The 22,651-nt window shown below is 34.7% G+C and overlaps 1 long non-coding RNA gene across 5 annotated transcripts in view; it reads right to left on the reverse strand.

Annotated features, from left to right (window-relative positions):
• Nucleotides 1-22,651, reverse strand: part of LOC309666653 — a 544,378-nt gene that overhangs the window by 283,864 nt on the left and 237,863 nt on the right. For all 5 annotated transcript variants that reach the window (XR_014267197.1, XR_014267198.1, XR_014267199.1 and 2 more), the window contains one exon: nucleotides 21,603-21,714. This is a non-coding gene — a long non-coding RNA (uncharacterized lncRNA). The remainder of the gene's footprint in view (nucleotides 1-21,602; nucleotides 21,715-22,651) is intronic.

A 22,651-nucleotide genomic window follows, 5' to 3' on the forward strand; every position in this document is an offset into this window, starting at 1 on the left:
AATTAGCCAGTTAGAAGAACAAAAAGAAAAAAGAATAAAAAAAGAGTGTCGAAAACACATGGGACTTATGAGATGCCATCAAGCATTATGGGAGTCCAAGAAGAGATAGAGAAAGGGGTAGAAAGCAATTTTAAAAATCATGGCTGAAAACTTCCCAAATCATGGGAAGGATATGGGCATCAAGATACATGAATCTCAAAGGACCCAAAACAAGATCAACCCAAAGATTACCCCTAGAAACATTACAAATTAATTCTCCAAAGACAAAGAGAATTTTGAAAGTAGCAAGAGAATAGACTCATCACATACAAGGTTATCAGCATACTTCTCATGAGAAATTTTGCAACCCAGGAGGGAGTGGGATGATATACTAAAAGTGCTCAAAGGAAAACAAAAAATAATATCATACCCAGCAGAGCTGTACTCCAGAAATGAAGAAGAGATAAAGAATTCCCATTCAAACAAAAGCTGAGGGTGTTCATCACCACTAGACATGCTTTATAAAAATGCTAAAGAGAGTTCTTCAAGGTGAAATGGAAGGACACTAAGTAACAACATAAAAACATATGAAAGTATAAAACTCACCAGTAAAGGTAAATATATAGTCAAACTCAGAATACTCCAATACTGTAATTATGGTGCATAAATCACTTTTAACACTCATATAAAAATTAAAAGACAAAAGCATTTAGAATTACTGTAGCTATAATAATCTGTTAATGGAGAAACAAAATAAAAAGACGTAACATAAAATGTGGAGAAGTGTAGAGTTTTTGTATTTAACTGAGGTTAAGTTGCTATCAAGTTAACATAGACTTATGAGAAGTTTTATGTAAACCTTATGGCAACCACAAAGAGGAAACCTCTAGTAGATACAAAAAGATAAAGGATAAGGAATCAAAATATACCACTACAAAAAAACCAACAAATCTCAAAGGAAGAAAACCAAAAAGGAATAGAGAGACAAAAGAACTATAAAACAGATGGAAAACATTAGAAAAATGACAAAAGTAAGTGCTTCACTAAAATAATGTTTAAATATAAGTGGATTAAATTCTTCAATAAAAAGACATAGAGCAAATGAAGAGATTTAAAAAAAAAAAAAACAAAATCCAACTCTATGCTGTCTACCAAAGACTCACTTTAGATTTAAGGACACACATGGGTTGAAAGTGAAGGGATAGAAAAAGATATACCATGTAATTACTAAACAAAATACAGCAGGGGTAGCTAAACTTATATCAGAAAAAAAATAGATTTTCTGTGAAAATCAGTCACAAGAGAATGTCACTATATAATGAAAAAAAAATTAATTCATCAAGAGGATATAACCATTATAAATATATATGCACCCAATTTTGGAGCATCTAAATAGTTAAAGCCAATATTCACAGAACAGAAGGGAGAAATTGACAACAATACAATAATGGTAGGGTACTTCAATACCTCATTTTCAACAATAGATAGATCATCCAGAGAGAAATCAACAAACTTTAATAACACTATAGACTAAAAAATCTAACAGACATATGTAGAACATTCCATCCAACAGCAGAAGAATGCACACTGTTCTTAGGCACACATGGAAAATTATACAGGATAGATTATATCTTAGGTCACAAAACAGGTCTTAACAAATTTAAGATTACAGTCATATCAAATATTTTTCCTGACCACAATGGTATGAAACTAGAAATCAATAACAGAAGGAAAACTGGAAAATTCACAAATATTAGGATATTAAACAACACATTACTGAATAACCAATGCATCAAAGAAGAAATCAAAATAGAAATCAAAAAATATCTTGCAACAAACAAAAATGAAAAACAACATACCAAAACTTATGAGATGTAGAAAGAGCAATTCTAAAAAGAAAGTCTGTAGTGATCACTGCTTACATTAAGAAAAAAGAAAGATCCCAAGTTAAGCTATCTAATTTTACACTTCATGGAACTAGAAAAAGAGGAACAAACTAAGCCCAAAGTAAGCAGAAGAAAATGATAAAAACTTGAGGAAAAATAAATATAATAGAGACTAGAGAGAAAACAGGAAAGGTCAACAAAACTATGAGTTGATTTTTTGAAAAGATAAACAAAATTGACAAAACTTTAGGTAGACCAACCAAGAAAAAAAAGAGAGGAGGCTAAAAAAAAATAATTGTGTAAATGAAAGAAGAGAAATACAACTGATACTACAGAAACACAAAGGCTCATAAGAGACTGCTATCAATTATATATTGACAAATTGAATAACATAGAATAAATGGGTAAGTTCCTAGAAACATTAAGCCTACCAATACTAAATCATGAAGAAAGAGAAAATCTGAAGACATTAACAAGTAAGGAGATTGAAGCAGTACTAAAAAATAAAAACTCCCAACAAAGAAAGACACAGAACCAGATGGCTTCATGTGTAAATTTGACCAAACATTTATAGAAGAATTAATGCCAACTCTTTTCAAACTCCTTCAAAAATTGAAGAGGAGAAAAGACTTCCAAACTCATTTAAGAGTTTAGCATTACCCTCATACCAAAGCCAAACAAGAACACTAGAAGAAAAGAAAACCACAAACTAATATATTTGATGAACACACATGCAAAAATTCTCAAAATAAAATACCAGCAAACTGAATTCAACAGTATATTAAAATAAACACACATCTTCAAGTTAGATTTAACCCTGGGATGCAAAGATGGTTCAAAATACACAAGTCATTGTGATATACCACATTTATAGAATGATGGATAAAAACCATGGGATTATCTCAATAGATTTAGAAAAGCACTTGACAAAATTGAATATCCTTTCATTAAAAAAAAAAAAAACTCAACAAATTAGTATAGAAGGTTTAGAAGAAATGTACCTCGACATAATGAAGGCCATATGTGACATGCCCACAACTAACATCATACTTAATGGTGACTAGATGAAAGACTTTCTCCCAAGATCAGAAACAAAACAAAGGTGCTCACTCTCACCACTCTTATTCAACATACTAATAGAAGTTCTGGCTAAAAAAATCAGGGAAGAAAAAATAATAAAAGGCATCGAAGTAGGAAAGGAAGAAGTAAAATTGTCTCTGTGTTGCAGATGACAAAATTTTATTAATAGAAGACCGAAAAAACTCCATCAAAAAACTGTTAGAACTAATAACCAAATTCAGTAAAGTTGTAAGATACAAAATCAATATAAAAAAATCAGTTGCATTTCTTTATCAAACAACAAACTATCCAAAAAAGAAATTAGAAAAAAATTCCATTTACAATACCATCAAAAAAGAATAAAATACTTAGGAATAAATTTAACTAAGGAAGTGAAAGAGCTGTATACTAAAAACTATAAAACACTGATGAAAGAAATTGAAGAAGGCACAAATAAATGAAAATATATGCCATGTTCATGGACTGAAGAAAGAATTAATATTGTTAAATATTCATACTACCCAAAGTGATCGACAGATTTGATGCAATCTCTATGAAAATTGAAATGTCATTTTTCATAGAAATAGAAGAAAAACAATTATAAAATTCATGTGGATCCACAAAAGATCCTGAATAGCCAAAGCAATCTTGAGAAAGAAAAACAAACCTGGAGGTATCACATTTCCTGATTTCAAATTATATTACAAAGCTATAGTAATCAAAACAGTATTGCACTGGCATAAAAGCAGACACATAGACCAATGGAACAGAATAGAGAGCCCCAAAATAAACCCACACATGTATGCTTAACTAATCTTGACTAGAGTGCCAAGAATACACAATGTGGAAAGGATTGTCTCTTCAGTAAACAGTCTTGGAAAAACACTATGCAAAAGAGTGAAATTGGACCCTTATCTTACACCATACAAAAACACTTACTCAAAATGGATTAAAGATTTAAATGTAAGATCAGAAACCATAAAACTTTGGTTTTGGTGGGACTACTCAGACTAAAAATCTTCTGTACAACAGAGGAAATAATCAATGAAATTAAAAGGCAACTTATGAAATGGAGAAAATAGATACATCTGATAAGTGGTTAATATCCAAAAAACATAAGGTACTCATAAAATTCAATAGTCAACGGGAGGGGGGGAAGGGTAAGCTGGGACAAAGTGAGAGAGTGGCATGGACATATATACACTACCAAATGTAAAACAGATAGCTAGTGGGAAGCAGCCGCATAGCACAGGGAGAACAGCTCGGTGCTTTGTGACCACCTAGAGGGGTGGGATAGGGAGGGTGGGAGGGAGGGAGACACAAGAGGGAAGAGATATGGGCGTATATGTATGTGTATAGCTGATTCACTTTGTTATAAAGCAGAAACTAACACACCATTGTAAAGCAATTATACTCCAATAAAGATGTTAAAAAAACAAAACAAAACCCAATAACCCAATTATAAAATGGGCAAAGGACCTTAACAGAAATTTTTTCCAAAGAAGACATATAGATGGCCAACAGGTATATGAAAAGATGCTCAGTATCACTAATGATCAGAGAAATGCAAATCAAAACCACAATGAGACGGTTAGTAACAAAAAGATAAGAGCTCACAAATTTTGGCAAAGGTGTGGAGGAAAGAGAACACTTGCACTGTTGGTGGGAATGTAAATTGGGCAGCCACTATGGAAAACCATGAGAAAATTCCTCAAAAAAAAAAAAAAAAAAAAAAAAATAGAACCACTGTATGATCCAGCAATCCAACTTTTGGTTATATATCCAAAGGAAATGAAATCACTATCTTGAAGAGATATCTGCACTCATATGTTCATTGCAGCATTATTCATAATAGCCTATATATATACACATATGTATACATATATGTGTGTGTCTGTAGAAAATTGGAATATTATCCAGCCATAAAAAGAAGGAAAGCTTGCCATCTGTCACAACATAGATGAATCTGGAGGACATTATGCTAAGCCAGGCATAGAAAGACAAATACTATATGATCGCACTTATACATGGAATCTAAAGAAGTTAAACTCATAGAACCAGAGTGCAGAGCAGTGGTTGCCAGGCATCAGGAGATGGAAGAAATAGGAATGTTGGTCAAGGACTATAGACTTTCAGTTATAAGATGAATAACTTCTGAGGATCTAATTACAGCATAATAATTATAGTTTATAATACAGTGTTGTACACTTAAATGTTCTCACCAAAAAAAAAGATTCGTAACTCTGTGACATGATGGATGTGTTCAAATTGGGAAAAAAAGGTTAACATAGTTTTTTGTTATATGGTTTTTACCACAATTAATTTTTTTAACTAAAAAAAGAGGAAAACATCAGAAAAATTCCAATTGAGGTACATTCTACAAAATACCTGACCATTACTCCTCAAAACTCTCAAGGTCATGAAACACAAGGAAAATCTTAAAAACTGTCACATCCAAGAGGAGCCTAAGGGACATGATAACTAAATGGAATGTAGTATCCTGGATGGAATGGGGCAGGGGGACAGGGAGAGGTGGGGCCTTACTTAAAATCTATGGGAATCTGGATAAACTATAGACTTTAGTTAATAATGATGTTTCAGTATCAGTTCATTAATTGTGACAAGTGTACCATACTTGTAAGATATTAATAATAGGAGAAACTCTGTGGAGGATATATGAGAACTCTCTGTACTATCCTCTCAATTTTTCTGTAAATCTAAAACTGTCCTAAAAATAAAGTTTGTTTTAGGATAAAGTTTTGAGATTGGAGTTGATCCTTCTGTAAAGCAAGGTAATGTGTTTTTTTTTTGTTTTTTTTTGTTTTTTTTTTTTTTTTTAAAGAAATTCACTTTCTTTTATTTATTTTTATTTATGACTGTGTTGAGTCTTCGTTTCTGTGCGAGGGCTTTCTCTAGCTGCGGCAAGTGGGGACCACTCTTCATCGTGGTGCGTGGGCCTCTCACCATCGCGGCCTCTCTTGTTGCGGAACACAGGCTCCAGACGCGCAGGCTCAGTAACTGTGGCTCACGGGCCCAGTTGCTCCGTGGCATGTGGGATCTTCCCAGACCAGGGATCGAACCCGTGTCCCCTGCATTGGCAGGCAGATTCTCAACCACTGCGCCACCAGGGAAGCCCAAGGTAATGTTTTAATATGAATAAATACCTATGTATTTACTTGTTCTGAAATGTCAGATTTTAGCACAGGCAACTTTTAAAAAGGAGAACAACTTATATTATGTCAATATTTCTTCTGTATCACTTGTGGATAAAATCTAAAAACTAAATATACTTATTTATAATTTTTTAAACTACAAAAGGACTGCTTATTCTTTATCTCTTCATAAAATTACAGCACTTATACTTCAGAGTGAATATTTGGGAAATTGTAAATGTATAACAGAGGAAAGAAACACATAATTAAGCCTCCATGTATTAAAACTTTGGCCAAAATAGGCCAATAGAATAGTAGGCCAGGTAAAGCAAGGAAAGGACAGATCTGTGATATGCTTATGGTGATAGAAAAATCTTTGGGATTGGCTAATTAATAAAATTACAAACTTTAGAAAACATTAAGTTTCACTGATACATGATGCACCAATTCCACTCTATAATATCCACGGAAATGTATACATATGTTTACCAAAAGACATTACTAGAATATTCATAGCAACACTATACATAACAACACTATACATAACAGCACCAACAGAAGACGCTACCTAAATGTTCACCAATAGAAGCGCTAAAAGGAATTAAGATATGTTTACACAATGGAATACAGCATTAGCCAAGATAATAAATGATCTATGACTAACAGCAACATTGAGGAATCTCACAAGCATAATACTGAGCCAAACAAACCAGACATGAAAGAATACATATTCTATGATTCATTTCACATAAAGTAGAGAAACATACAGAACGTATCTATTACCAAGGGAGCTGTCATTCTTTGGGAGTTAGTAAGTAGAAGGAACTAAAGAGGCTTCTGGGGTGCCAGTAATAGTCTCTTCCTTGATCTGGGCATGTCCAGTTTGTCAACATTGATGAGTTGCACAATAATAACGTGCAACCTTTCCTGGTGGTACTTTATACTTTAATTAAAATTTCCAAAAATTTTACTTGAAATTAGTTTGGCCATGACCCCAATATTTAAAAATTTGCATAATATCAAACTGACTCTACCGTATAGCTCTAAGTACATCAGATGAAAAATGGTTCAGAATTCAGCTTGTAAGGGCTCAAGGTCATGTAGAAGAAGAAAATACCATGTATTTAGATTACGTCCATATAATCCTAAAGTATAAGATTAATTGAGCCAATTAATCAGACCAATGAAAAGGAAAACTGTAAAACCAGTCCACTGACTGAGGGAAAAATATTTGTTCTAGATTCCTCATGTGATTCTATTTCTGCTTATTCATCACTAGTCACTGAGGATCCTCAACCATAGGTTCCAGCCTCCTTGGTCCTTAAGCCAATGACACTGAGAGACCATCTCGCAAGTAATCAGTGGGGCCTAGAGTTAGCTGGGATCCCCATAACTGAATCACTAAAACTCAGCCTTTGTTTGTGTCTCCTCCATCTGTGCAAATTCTGTATATTTGGGTTTTGCCACTCTTCCTACTTTGTGTTCCAAATATCTCTGGGACCAGAATCCTAAAATCTAGCCAGTTTGGCCAAGATCCTGCAAGCCTGCCTGGCTCTAGCCAGCTCCCTCTCCTTTGGGAGTTAGGTCCTGTCCCAGTCCTATTGGATACTGGCTGAGTTTTATTTAAAACTGTTTGAGTTCCCCTTGGACTCAGGAGAGTACCACCAGCCTAATTATAAGGGTATCATTTGCTGCTAGGCACCCAACCACCAGGCAGGGCCTTTTAATTATGAACACTGTGTTCTCAAATACTTTAACTTTGCTTGCTGACCTCCCTTCTGAGCATGAGCCCTAAGCCAGGCCATTTTTTAGAATGGTTTATTCCCCTTTTCCTGATATGCCACCATTGTATTCCAAGATCCATAGGCAAAGCCCATGAAAAATATGATATGGTGAAAAAAGCTCCTAGTCACTGCCTTCTTGCCTACAGAGTCAGCCAAATAAAAATGTACCAGTTTACATTATTTTGATGCTTAGTAACCTAAAGGCATGGAAAATTCTCTAAATAAAAAGGCATTTAGGCCTGGCAAAGCCTGGGAATGCAGACAATGATTGCAGTTCTACATTTCAACTCATTTTTCATAAACATGTATAATCATTACAAGGTTCAAATTGAAGTTCACTTGTGCCTCAAACTATAGAAATCACTTTATATCAAATGTCAAACAAATCTGCAAGCTATTTTCATGTAAGGAAGAAAAACATACTTTGATATTTCACACCAAAAATATGCTTTCTGGGCACATTCAAATCAAAATAAAATTATTCACTTTAACAATTCAATCTAAAAGTAAATTAAGATAGTTACATAACCTAATTTGAAAAGACTATAAAATTTTAAAGCAAAAATTACAAATGGCTGAATTCTGAAAGTATATATCAAAGGGAGTACCTGGAACCACAATTACCTTTCAAATGATTCTATTACAGTAAAGTCAAGCTTAACAGTTCAACTAGACTACTTCCCTGAAATAATCATTTTTTACTGTTTTGCAGTTGCCCAATTATTCAGGTGCCCTTATACTGTGTGTTCATTGGCTCCTGTTGGCCTGAGGTCTCCACTGCATCATGGTCTACCTGGCCTGACCACCACAAAATGAAAGGTGAGCAAATCCACTTATTGTAAGGTGATAAAAGGCACTGTTCACAGGCTAGGCAAGATCATTGCCCATAAAGTGGTTGATGCAGGAATAGATAAAGATATACCAGTTGGGAAAAACTTTGGATAATGTCAAAATGAATACATGACCGAAGATCAAGAGAACCAAGCTACTTCAAGGCTACTTCCAGGTGTAAGTAGTTGTAGGATTGAATAAATGGATGCATTTCTAAAACTTAATAACTGAGCATAGATTTTGGTACAATGAGGTGCTGTCAGCAAGTTCTATAATTATAGAATAATTTCGATAAGTTGTTGTCCTAGTCAGTTCAGGGTGCTATAACAGGATACCAAAGATAAGGTGGCTTAAACAACAAACATTTAAATTTTTTTTTGAAGTATAGTTAATTTACAATGTTGTGCTAGTTTCAGGTATACAGCAAAGTGATTGTTATATTTTTCTGATTCTTTTCCCATATATAGGTTATTACAAAATATTGAGTATAGTTCCCTGTGTTATACAGCAGGTCCTTGTTGTTTATCTATTTTATATACAGTAGTGTGTATGTATTACTCCCAAATTCTAATTTATCCCTTCCCCTTCCCCCCTCCTTTCCCCTTTGATAACCATAAGTTTGTTTTCTATGTCTGTGAGTCTTAAAACAACAAACATTTATTTCTCAAAGTTCTGGAGACTGGAAAGTCCAAGATCAAGGTGCTCAATCCAGCATCATGTAAGAGTACTCTTCCTGGTTTGCAAATGACTGGCTTCTCATTGTGTCCTCACATGCCAGAGAGAGACAGAGAGACAGAGGAGAAAGCTCTCTCCTGTCTCTTCTTATAAGAGCACTAATTCCCTTCATGAGGGCTCCACCCTCATGACCTAATTACCTCCCAAAGGCCCCACCTCCCAACATCATCATCTTGGGCTTTAAAATTTTTCAAAATATGAATTTTGAAGAGACACAAACATTCCAACCATAACAGTTGTCATTCCTAGAGCATGAAACTGGAAAAAAGAAAATTTCCCAGTGCAGTGAAAATGGTTTCTCTGACAGGAATTTAGAAAAAGCTACATGACTTTGTTAAAATTGTAAATATTTGCTGTGGGCACACTGGACCATGATGTTTCTGGTTCACTCTGCTTAACAGAAAAACTTAATAATAAGAGGTGTCTGCTCTAAACTCTCTCTTTTCAAAATTCATTACTAACCAAACTTAATGGTGGTCTGGATTAATTTTAAAAGATAGGACATAAATTTTCTTGATGTATTTTTATGAATCACTTTATATACTGCACAATGCATAATGAATTCAAGGTTTCAATGATTTAAAACTAGTTAAGCTGTAATTTAATATACTGTCTCAGTATTTTTATCTTAATTCCAGCTATAATGTTTATTTCCTAGCTTTCCATTTACTCATTTAGATATCTTAGGTAATTTATTTACTTTTTTGTTATTTTTATTTTCATATGTGTGCAGGCAGTAGGAAACATTTCTTACCTACTTCACAAGACTATTAGATCAGCTGAATTACTCTTTATCTCCAAAGAAGGAATAAATGACATTAGCATAGGTTACAATTTTTCCAAATAGACAATGACTATTGTTATATTTAGTTATATTCTCTATACTCATAGTCATATATGTTCCAATATTCTGTAAAGAGTATATATGCATGGAAAATGCTTATAATCAATTTTAAAATTTTATTCAGAAACTCAGGTAGGTAACAGAGCAGATGAGGTAATGTATTAAAAAAACAATCCCAAGGAGACAGTGAGTGAGAAGAGTTTCTAGATCGAGACTATTCTTTCCTTTGACCTTATTTTCTTTAAGAATAAGGAATCCAAGAACTGATCATAGCCAACAGATCCACTTGGATCAGGAAATCAAAAGTGATGCAAAAAGGCAAAAATAATCATTTAGGTATTTCTCAAGAAGTGTGATATGTAAAAAGACCCTTAGACTAGATTCTTTGATTTTTTATTTCTCCCTGTGAATATAGACTTTAAGTACAGTAGTGGATAAGTTAAGGCTTGATCATAACTCCTTATACCCTATTGTTCAATGAAGGGCTGAGCTTTAACTATAAACATAGAAACATAAGATGTCTTATCCCCTTATTTTACAGATGACAATTTCTAGTTCACTGGGATAAATTTACTTGTCCTAGAATAAAATAAATTCAGGTCAGACCTAGAATTGGAATGCAGAGTTCTCATTCTTTGTTTAAGATCCTTTCCATTAACCCAAATTCTCCCTAAATTATTCTTCGTTGGACCTGATAGTTATTGAGATTATTAAATTCGTACTTAATTTGTACATTTAAATGTTATATATTTATATACTATGTCACTTTCTAGCAAGGGGTTATTCCTAAATTATGGATAGTTTTAAGGAATTAAGTCTTATCTGAGTTTAGAGCAGTTCTTCTACTCCCACATTAATGAACAGTCACCATCAAAGCTGAATCTTCTTTCGCTCTAAGTAAAATAGACTCTTTTTTTTTTTTTTTGACAGGAAAGTAGGATTTATTGGTGGGCATGAGTAAGGAGGGGACAGCGCCAAGGCTCTCACGAGCGCAGGGCCTGCCATGTGTCCAGAGGGCCACGATTAGGGGTGTATTCGACCCCACAGCCATCAGGGATGAGCCGCTTTTCTGCCTCCATGTTTTCAAATTCGTCTGCATTAAACTTAGTAAATCCCCACTTCTTGGAGATGTGGATCTTCTGGCGGCCAGGGAACTTGAACTTGGCCCTGCGGAGGGTCTCAATCACATGCTCCGTGTTCTGCAGCTTGATGCGGATGGACATTATGACTTGGCCAATGTGGACCCTGGCCACTGTGCCCTGGGCTTTCCAAAGGCACCAAGCATACCTGTTTGAAGCCTAGACTGGGGACAGCATGCCGGTCATTAATGTCCACTGGAAAGAGCTGTCTCCAAGGTCCCTTAGGGCAACCCATACAGGCAACAGGCTGGTACACTACCAAGGAGGCCGCTGTTTGCAGCCATTGCGCACTTTTCCCATGGGGAAAAGAACACAGTCGGCTTAATTGGCTGCTAAACTCTTTTTTTAATCATCAGTACTTATATTTAAAAATTATCCAAATTCAAGATTTCCTAGCAGGCTAAATTGATCCTAAAACATCACAATCAGAATTAATTGAAATAAGACATTATTCACATAATAGATTTGTGTAAGTCTATGTTGCACTGGTTCCATTAGAAATAATTTTCTACTTGCTTAAAAAAAAATGAAAAAAACTCCCCATTCAAGATTTCTGTTCTAAATAAAAGCAATTATGTGCTACCTCCTCTGATTTCTGCTCCATTTGGAGTTTGTTTTAGATATTTCACTTTGGTGTTCTTTAAGAAATACTAATGCAATAAAAATGAGCCTTGTCTAGTTTTCCTACTAATAATTTATGTATGTATACATAATTTCCAGAAAAATATTCAAATATATTTCAAATCTCTCTTACTATTAATATAGGTTCTGTTAAGCTTTCCAAGAAATGTGAGATTGTATTAAAATTTTAATTGGGGGTTTTTCAATGTTTGGAGTTGAGAAAAAGTTATCTTGATTTAAGCAGTGTAATTCAATTCCTGCAACTACTAAAATAAACTCAAATAAAACTTATGAATATGGTTATCAGACAGCCAACAAAAGCAAAGTTTTCCCTCTGTCAGGAAAGTTTCTGGTTGGAGAGAGAGCATGCATAAGATACAATGTGTTCCATAATCAAATGGATAAGGCTATTTATTGAGAAGAAAATTAATGAACCACAATGTTATAGATGTATAGACTTTGACATCCCATAAATTGAGTCTGAGTCAAAAACTAGTCACCAAAATAAATGACCTAGAGACTAAAAGTAGTACAATGGTCTGCCTGTTTCCTGCCTGCTCCGCTAACTCTTACCCAAGTCTAATCATCCTTCATCTCCAGACTCCGTCCTGTGCCAGACTTGGCACTCATTCGGCCTCAAATACTGGAGCTATAAGCTGGCCTATGGCAGGAAAGTGGCAGCTAAGAATCTGTTCTGACCTTGGGATTATATTACTTACTCCATTCATTCATGTATTTAAGAAATATTTATTGAGTGCCTACTATGCACCAGGCATGATACCAGTCCTAGGAAGACAGGAATGAGTAAAAGTTATATCACAAGTTGCACTTCACCTTCTGTAGTAGAGAGATTGAGGTAGACATTGATAAAATATTATTTCAGAAGTATAAGATTAATACTTAATCAATTCATTCATGTTTTAAAAAACATTGTAAGTGTCTTTTATGATCCAGGGTTTATCCTGGATTCTGGGAATAAGAGGATGAAAAGGGCAGGCAAGGTATTTGCCTCCCAGGTGTATTGTATTCTGTAGAGGAAAGGGGAAGTGGAGAAGGCAGAGCTGGGCAGATATAAACACATAAAAGCAGTTTTAAAAATTCAAAGAAAGATATTGTGGTTTGTGGTAAATGTGAAGGAGAAAGGCTAAGTGGTGAGACAGAAAATAAGGGGGGATGAGGCTACTTTAGGCAGGGTAAGATGAGAACTCTTTGAGGAAGGTGATTTGAAATCTGAAAATACTTCAGATTCAAACAGGAAAGAGTCAAGCTTATGAAAAGTCAGAGTATGTTCTACATAGAGGAAAGTAAGTGTAAAGTCCTAGAAACAGGAAAGGTTTGTGATTATTCAAGGAAAAGGAATAAGTCCTCCATAGCTGGAGCATAGTAAGTGAGACAGCAATTAGTAAGAGAAATGATTTGGGGAGATAGAGAATTATGTAAGCCATAGTAAGGAATTTGAATTTTCTTCCAAATGAAATTGGAAGCTATTAAAGGGTCTTAAGTGCTAAAGTGAAATAATCTGATTTATGTTTAAAGAGATCAGTCTGGCTGCTTTGTAGCAAATGGAATACAGAAGGGCAAGAATGGAAATAGTGAGCAAGACAAACCAGACAGCCCTTATGATGTTCTAGGCAAGAGGTGATGTGATGGTGACGGTAAAAATTAAGACAAATAACCAATTTGAGATACTTTAGGGTAGAAGAAACAAAGATTACAGATGGATAAAATAATGTGGAGTTTTGAGTTTCTTGCTTGAGCAGTTGGCTAGATGGTATTAACATTTATTGAAATGAGGAAATCTGGGAGAGGAACAAGTTTGTTTTTTGATGGTTTGCTTATTATTGTTGTTGTTGTTTTTCTTTGTGGATGGAGGTAGAGCAGTAATGAAGAAGTCCATTTCATTTTCTTGCAAAACACTCACTATCAATAAAACCTAGCTCTCCAGTAAGGAATTGGATATATGATTCTGGATCTCAGGTGAAAGGTTAAAGCAACAGATAAATATTTGGAAGTAATCAGCATAGAGATATCGCTGAAAACTGAGGTTGCCCAAATTATATTACTTATTGGGAAAATAGAGCAAAAGCTAATCATCTGTAGAAAAAAGTAGAAGCCAACCAATGAGACTGAGAGACAGTAGCCAGTCAGATCAAGGAGAAGTGGTGTTAAAGGATACTTTTTTGGGAAGTAAAAACCATAACTCTCATACAGACATGAAATAAATATGTGTCAAAACTTTATCTCATTAATTAAGGGAACCAGACAGATGTCACAACCAATTCAAAGGAGAAGTCAAAGAATCACAAGCTTATATGGATTAAAGAAATAATAATAAATTTATAAATGGACCCCCAAACTGGGTTTATTAGTAGGAAGGGGAGAGGGTAAGAATTATTTCCCCCACCAGATAAAATTTATTTTCATGTCTGTAGACAAGAATTATTTCCATTGCTTTCAGTTATCTGTAATTCCCAGTTGTAAAACAGATCAAAGGCAAGGCTCAGAATCCCCATACAATCAGACAATCCCTCTAGACTGCAGCATGGCACTAAAAAGATACCCGGTGATCACTTTTCTTATTCCAAAGTCAAATTATTCCTTATGTGGATAACCAAGAGAATATGGTGTTCTGGAATCCAAGAAAAAAATTATTTCAATGTAAAGTGAGTGGTGATCTGTGTTGAATACTAAGAAACACAGGGAAATGAGGACAGAGAAGTATCCTTTGATTTGATAACATGGAAGTCATGAAACAACAATTTTAGAGGGGAATGGAGATGAAAACCAGACCACTGGAAAGTGAATGAAAAATCGAGAAGTCAAGACTGGAAATTTAAGCGAAGTCTTGAGAGGTTGGGTTTTTTGTTGAGCCTACTAAGGAAAACATTAAAATGTGATGGAATCTGGAAGCAGACTTCTGATGAAAGAAATTTTTTGCTTTTTTGATTATACAGAAAGATCTTGGATTATGTTTGAATTTCTGAATGCTTTAAGAACATGCAAGAAAGAGGGAGAAACTGCTAAAGTAGGAGAGAGAGGAAAATAAATATATATACAAAGTGCCTATGAAAGCAAAATTTTTAAGAGCCTGTGTGTAAGTAGAAGGGTATATACAACAGGAAGAAAGACAAGGGTAATACAAAATGGATAGTATCTGGAACTCCACTCCACCCCCCCAACTATGTAATCTGAGTTCTGAGATTCTTTTTCAATATTCTACCCAATTACCAAGTTTCCTTAGAGCCAATTCTTCCATTAGCTGGGCATTCCATTCCTACAACCCTCTCTCCGTGTCTGAGGCCCTGCATTTTATCTGCCTTTCCATTTCTAGCTGTCAAGATTGCAATCAAATTCTCGGTCTAGAGCCATCTACAAATTGCCAGCCCTATGCCTGCTTAAATCAAATCTCCTAGATTCACTTGAAACTTATGACTCATGGTGATCATTTCCTGTTTGTTCTTGACCTCCTGAAGGATAGCCCAACGTTTGAATTTTTCTTGGCCCCAAAGTCTTCATGACTCCATGCCTTGAATCACTGGCCTCTGATGTTGCTCCTGTGTTGATGTCTTTGTTGGGTAAGCATCCTTCTTCCTAACGGTCACAACTGACTCTCTCCTGGAATTTCTTTACCAAATCATAATGACAAGTAGCTTAAATGCAAAGAATTGAGAAGACTTTATATTCTAACTAAATTGTAGAGATTTAGGAACAGTATAATCAAGTTACAGAATACAATCAAAAGGTATCTATCTTATCTAGAAAATTTACACAGAAAAAAAAGCCTTATGTTTTATGATATCCCATTAACATGGTCTTAGAGAGATTACGTATATCTGATGTAATCAGGTTAGACTGGGTATATGAGAGAGAACCTTGCCAGGCATTTCTAGATATTTTCAAATTTTGAAATAATTTGTAGCAATTTTTTTCCTCCTGTCTCTGAAGACAGTGGTCCTAATATTTTTTAGAAGCAGTCAATATAAATGATATAGTAAAGTATCTTGTCAAATCATCAAAAGTAGCCAATTTTTGATAAACTTTTCAGTCCAAAAGAAATATATATATCCTATGATTACCATGGACTTAAAAGTATCCAGCTTCTTAAAATTCTTAATAAAATTGTGAATGTCTATGCATAAGTTTTAAAAATCACAATTCTAGTTGTTGGGCTTGAACTAGATAATATAAATAACTGGGGATATATTTTATGTATTTCTAAATCCTCACTTATACAAGTCACTGTATTCTGTACAGAAGAAAAGAGATCATTGGTTAATCTGGCGACTTAGCTCTGTGAAGTTCTTTAAAAGAGCTTCTGATGTATTTTATCCTTCCAAAGGTTATTTACCTTTCCCCATGGCACCAATAAGCCAGTGTTAGTATAAAGTTTGTATTAAGGCTATATTATAAGATTAATATTATTATTCCCAGGACTGGTTTAAATAAAAAGAACATTTGAAGTCAGATCTTAAGTCATGTAGAACTAGGCTTGAACACCACCACTTTGGTGAAGATCTCAGGCCACAGAGTATCTCTGACCTTCATTGTTATGTTTGAAATAAAGATAAGAAGCCATTCCCCATAGGATGAGGGGATTAAATATTTATAAACAGCCCAGTGACTGGCATACACTAGATGGTGGATAAATGTTGGTTCCTTCCCTCCCATTCAAATTGAGAAAACAGATGCAAAGAAGATGCAATAAAGTACTCAGCATCTCACAAACAATTAACTAAATAAAAAGCATCTAGATCAATATCCTTTGTTTTCACTTACAATATCTACCGATTAATCACTGGAACATGAAAAGTCCAGTCAACCAGTGTGTTACTGTTTCTAAATATTAGCACAATTAGTTACACACAACAATAACAGATCCTTGCTAAGAACCTCAGCCCACCCTTAACCTCAGTTAGCTCTCCAAAAATAGAAACTATCTGGTGACCAGACATAGATTGATGTTTGTCCACAGCCAGTGGTGAAAACTGAACAGTCTCTGTGATTGTGGGTCAGTAGCGCCATCTATGTTTGAGAAGAATAACATATGTTTCTTGGTGCTCCTTTTCAATATAATGACTGGTTGTTTGGTAATAGAGAAAGGAAACAGAGCTCCAGTCTACGGCTCAGGTTCTGAGCCATCCAGCTTCTGCAGAGGCCCTGACTGACTTTTTAATTTCAATTTTCTAAGTGAGTGGTTTAGGTTAGAGCTATGAACAGTTAGACTAGGCAGGTAGATCAAGTTGCTGAAAAGACTTACAGCATGTTGAATTAACTTTTTATGAATAAAGAATAGAAATCTTTGGACATTGATTGGTATAGACAGATATTCATGCTCTGCCTAAAATACTAATAAATCATGCTTACATAAAAACTAAGTATTTCTAAACGTTTTCATCTTATATTAGTATAGAAAAGAGCTTTAATGTCCACTATCTTTTGAGCCTCACAATAACAAGGAGTGAGGAAAAACACCCATTGATATACTTCCTACTTTGTGCAGAGACAAAACTACTTATAATTATACTTATTTGAAGTTAAAATAGAGCAAAAATACTAAGATGCCTCTCCAGTTATGGGAGTAATTAATTCATATTATTTGTTATTTTAAATTACATTATATTTATCATTTTCTTCCAGGAAAAGAAGTAATTTTTAGGCTTCTCTGAAAATTATGTCAATTTGCCCTCCATAACTAAACTCACTTTTTCTTCAAAAAGGCTTATTTTTCAGAACATATATAAAATCACTGAAATTTTAAATAAGATAAACTTATCTCATTTGATCATTTTCAAGCATTAATTTTTAGTATGAACACAATAATAAATAGTGTTCACATTAAATATAATTATATCCTAGTTTTTAATACACTGACATCTTAGAGAGTAACACTTACTCCACTAAATTTAAGACTGAAATAATGTCTGAGAATCCATCATTAGCCAATTGGGGAGGAGAGAGGAAAGAAATCACCTCCAGGAGGTGGGGTTTTACATCCAATCTCCCTGCTTTATAACGTCCTGTCATTAGCACAAATCATAGGTCATTTGACATTTCCTTGGACATCTGGTAAAATCTGAAGTCTTCCCAATTTATATCAGTAGAACTGCAATATATTTAATTTGCTGAAATTTAAAGGAAGGAAAAAAACTATGATCATTTAAAAAATTCTAGCAAAGATTTTTGTGTTCCTTTAAACAACACATGAATCTTCCATGATGAAATCTTTTTTAGGTTTCAAGTGGAATAATAGCCTTGTGGTTTGTTTTTTTTTTTTTCCACTAGTACATTTAAATAGAAAAGGTGGGAGGCTGAAGAACGGTGGGGTGAAGAGACGAGCGATTATTAAGCTTCTACTATTTTTCCAGGTACTTTACACATAGTATCTCATTTAATCCTCCCAGCAGTCTTTTAAGAAAGTATTACCACTTCCATTTTAGAGGTGAAGAAACAGGGTCCAGAAGGGTTAAGTACCTTACTGAAGGCTAATACAGTTAGTAAATGGCAGACTCAAGATCCGCCTTCCAGTTTCCCCAATTTAAATATGTTCATTCCATGACCCTACACAGCATACCTATAAAAGCAAAAATTAATATTAAAACATCTACACTAGGGGCTTCCCTGGTGGCGCAGTGGTTGAGAATCCGCCTGGCAATGCAGGACACACGGGTTCGAGCCCTGGTCTGGGAGGATCCCACATGCCGCGGAGCAGCTGGGCCCGTGAGCCACAATTACTGAGCCTGCGCGTCTGGAGCCTGTGCTCCGCAACAAGAGAGGCCGCGATAGTGAGAGGCCCGCGCACCGCGATGAAGAGTGGCCCCCGCTTGCTGCAACTAGAGAAAGCCATCGCACAGAAACGAAGACCCAACACAGCCAAAAATAAATAAATAAATAAATTTATAAAAAAAAAAAAAAAAAAAAAAAAAAAAAAAAACATCTACACTAATTTTAAAAGCCAGGCACAAAAATTTTCGTTATGTATCATTCTTTTAATAAAGCGTTCAAATAATAGTAAAAACTAACCTGTGGTGTTAGAAGTTAAAACAGTGATTTTCCTTGGGGAGTAGAGACTAGAAGGGGGTACAATGGGATCTTCTGAGGTGTAGATAATATTTTGTTTTGTATTCTGTGTGCTGATTATGCATAAGTGTTTGTTTGGTGATAATTCACCAAGTTGTACACTCATGCTTTCTGTGCTTTCTCTTTGTATATATATATAGTACTTCAAAAAAATTTTTAAATACTCATTTTTCAGTTGGATGAGATATCTATTCCATGATATGTAGGCTTGAATTGATTCCAACACAATGCCTCTCTTTAGTTTATACAAAGTCCAAACATCTTGGATTTGAAGAGCTAGGCAGAATATCTTTCCAAAATGATTTTCATGTGAGGCATCTGTATTTCTGTTTCTGATCCCATCAAATCCTTGGAGGTCAGAGGTAAATACTTAAAAATAAAAATATGAACACTTTATATGCCACCAGCCACTTCAAAGGTGACTCAGATCAAGAACTGGCTCCTGCCTTGAAGATGATGTATTTTTTTCTTGTGCTATGTCAGGCTGCTTGGCCCAACCATACATAGAAAATACACTGCAGTACTGACTTTTATTTTTATATTTAATAAAAACGCTATAACAAAAGAAAGCATTTGAAATAAATTTAACTCAAGAAATCTCCCTATTCATTACTTACTTCTGGATTGATTGGTTCTATAACCTAAAGTCTGTGCGTGGGTAGCAGTTTTCTTAAAAGAGACTATTTATAACCTCAGTATTGAAAGGAAATTGGAAGGAAGGAAGGAAAGAAGGAAGGAAGGAAGGAAGGAAGGAAGGAAGGAAGGAAGGAAGGAAGGAAGTAAGGAAGGAAAGAAGGAAGGAAGGGAGGGAGGGAAGAAGGGAGGGAGGATGGATAAGGGAGGGAAGAAGTTAGAAGTGAGTTCTGGTTTTAGAGATGAATTCTGAAATTTCTTGATATGTTATGGAATTTTTTTCTTTTGCCCATATTTTAGAGATAATACCTATAAAAATTACAAATTTACAAGTCAGAAAACACTGTGAAGTGTTCTACAAATATTTCAATAAGACAGTTTAAGAATGATTTTACACTTGATCTTACCCAAAAGGACAAGAAGAGATGAGAATGATTTTTTAAAAGTAGGTAACGTTACCAAATCTCACCAAAAATATTTCACTTGAATACTAATCAAGCTTTACACTTTATTCTGGGCTACATGAAAGAGACAGGACAGAGAGGAACAAACTAAATGACACTCCTCACTCTGAACAATCAGAGTAAATCTGAAATGTAGGATATTTCACAAGACAACTGATTCACTCCATGCAACATTTCAGCATCATAAGTAAAGATATCACTGGAGAGTCAAATAGATTTAAGGGATGTATCAACCAATGTGATGTGTGGCACTGGGTAGGATCCTGATTTGCACAGACCACCTGTGAAAAACATTTGGGGGACCAACCAGGGAAATTTGAATATGGACTGGGTATTAGTTGGAACTGTCACTAATTTTGTGAACTGTGATATTATTTTATCATCTAAAAATATGGCCTTAATTTTATAAGAGGCACAATGACGTATTTAGAGGTGAAATGTCATGATAACTATAATTTACTTTAAAATACATTACATTACATTACAAAATAAAAAGCTGTGAAACTATTTTTCATATTTATAAGAGAGCTCATAGAGCCCAACTTACACTTACTTCAATGATACCAGATATTTTTTCAAAAAAATTATAGGTCATATTCTTTTAATAAAATTATGAAATCCATTCACATTATTTACAGAATTAGCTTAAAACGCAGTTGGTTCCCAAATTGGCCCCTGTATACAGAGGGCAAGGAGAGCCTGAAGAAAGAGGCAGACTTCCAGATGGGTAGGTGGCAGGTTTAATAAGCAAGAAAACTTACTTATGATCCTTGTTTTTGCAGCCATAAAATGAGTAGATCTCGCCGAACCCCGCAGACAGAATCTCAATGTTTATATAGAGGCTTTAACTGGGTTCAGTCACGTATACTGTCCAGATGGTCTCAACAACACAGGGCTCTCTCAAGGCCGTGCCCTTGAAGAAGGCTCTCACTGTGGAAACTGTGGGCGGAATGTACATTGCAAGGACAAAGGAGGGGTGCGGAGCCTCCCATCAGCCGGGTCCAACTTGAGGATCAACCTGCAGTCACGTCCTCTCCATCACCTCTTCCAACATACGCTAACACAAAAATGAGCTTCGACTTTACAATTATAATTTTTAGTTTCAGAGAGAAGATAATCTCAGGTATCGCCTACCTTAATTGCCCTCTTATTTACCAGATATTTCTTAGAAATACCTCTGACTGTTTAAAAAGCCAATATCTCTGTCAAAGGATAAAAGCACTACACCTAGGATTCAAAATGAGTTTCAAGAGAGTAGTTCAAAGTTTCTGGGTAGCAGGCATAATCATTTCATTTACGGAGTGCCTATTACACGGCAGTCGCTATGTTTTGCATTTCACATCATTTTGTAGCACTCTTAACAATACTAAAAGGCAGTAACTGCCATCATAATCTTACCTGTGGAGGGAACTCAGGAACAGGAAACTGAAGCTTGTAAGCGGTTGAAAACTAAAACATGAAATTCCATTTGTTCAACTCCAAAGTTGATCCTTTCATTCTGTCGTGTTGCCTACAGAATATAAACATATTTAGAATAGGCATACAAGCTTTAGAAGCTTGGAAGTGAAAAACTAGTTATTTAAATATACAAAACCCAAGATTTTCCTTTAAAAATTTACATTTAACTTACCACATTTTTAAGTGCTTATAGTTAAGTATTACCATAAAGTCTGAATCGTTGTCTAGACCAAGTTGAAATGATACATAAAAAATAAATCAAATACATTTACTATATCATATTTTTACTTTAAATTAACTTGTTTTCTTTGCTTTTTTTTTTTTTTTTTGGCCTGGTTTTATCGGCAAATTTATTTACAATCTCAGATCATTGTTTGTGAGAAAGGGTTAATTACAGTAATCACCACCACAATATTGAAACTAAGGCTTCTCAAGGTCTTCAACAGGGGTGGTCTAGTGAACTCTATCCACAGCCATCCTTTGACTCAATTATTCTATTTGATATTATTCTAAGAGACAAGGGAAAAACTTGTTTTGCAGGGGTTTTTTGTTTTGTTTTCAGTTTCCAATGTTTATGCTATACCTATAAATTGAGTCAAATTTGCATGTATTATCCTATAAGATAACCATTTTATTTTGTTAATTGAGTAAGTCAATTATAGAATAATATGTATGCCATCACCACTTCTGTTTTAAGGGGAAAAAAACTGTTTAAAATGCTTTTGACCTGTTTGTATAAACATAGAGAAATTGTGGAAAATACACTTAAATCCTTGCTACTCAAATGTGGTCCTCAGATCAGCAGCATCTTGGGATTATTTTAGAAAGGAAAGATCTCTACACTGGATCTGTTCAATATGAATCTTCATTTTAACAAAGTTCCCAGAGTGATTTATATGCCCATTAATGTTAGCAAGGACTGTTCTGAACAATTAATATTTGTTATAACCAAAAGATGGAATTAAAATAGGAAGGAGAAATTATTGAAT

This window comes from Balaenoptera physalus, assembly GCF_965194825.1.
Source record: "Balaenoptera physalus genome assembly, chromosome: 9".
NCBI lineage: Eukaryota > Metazoa > Chordata > Mammalia > Artiodactyla > Balaenopteridae > Balaenoptera > Balaenoptera physalus.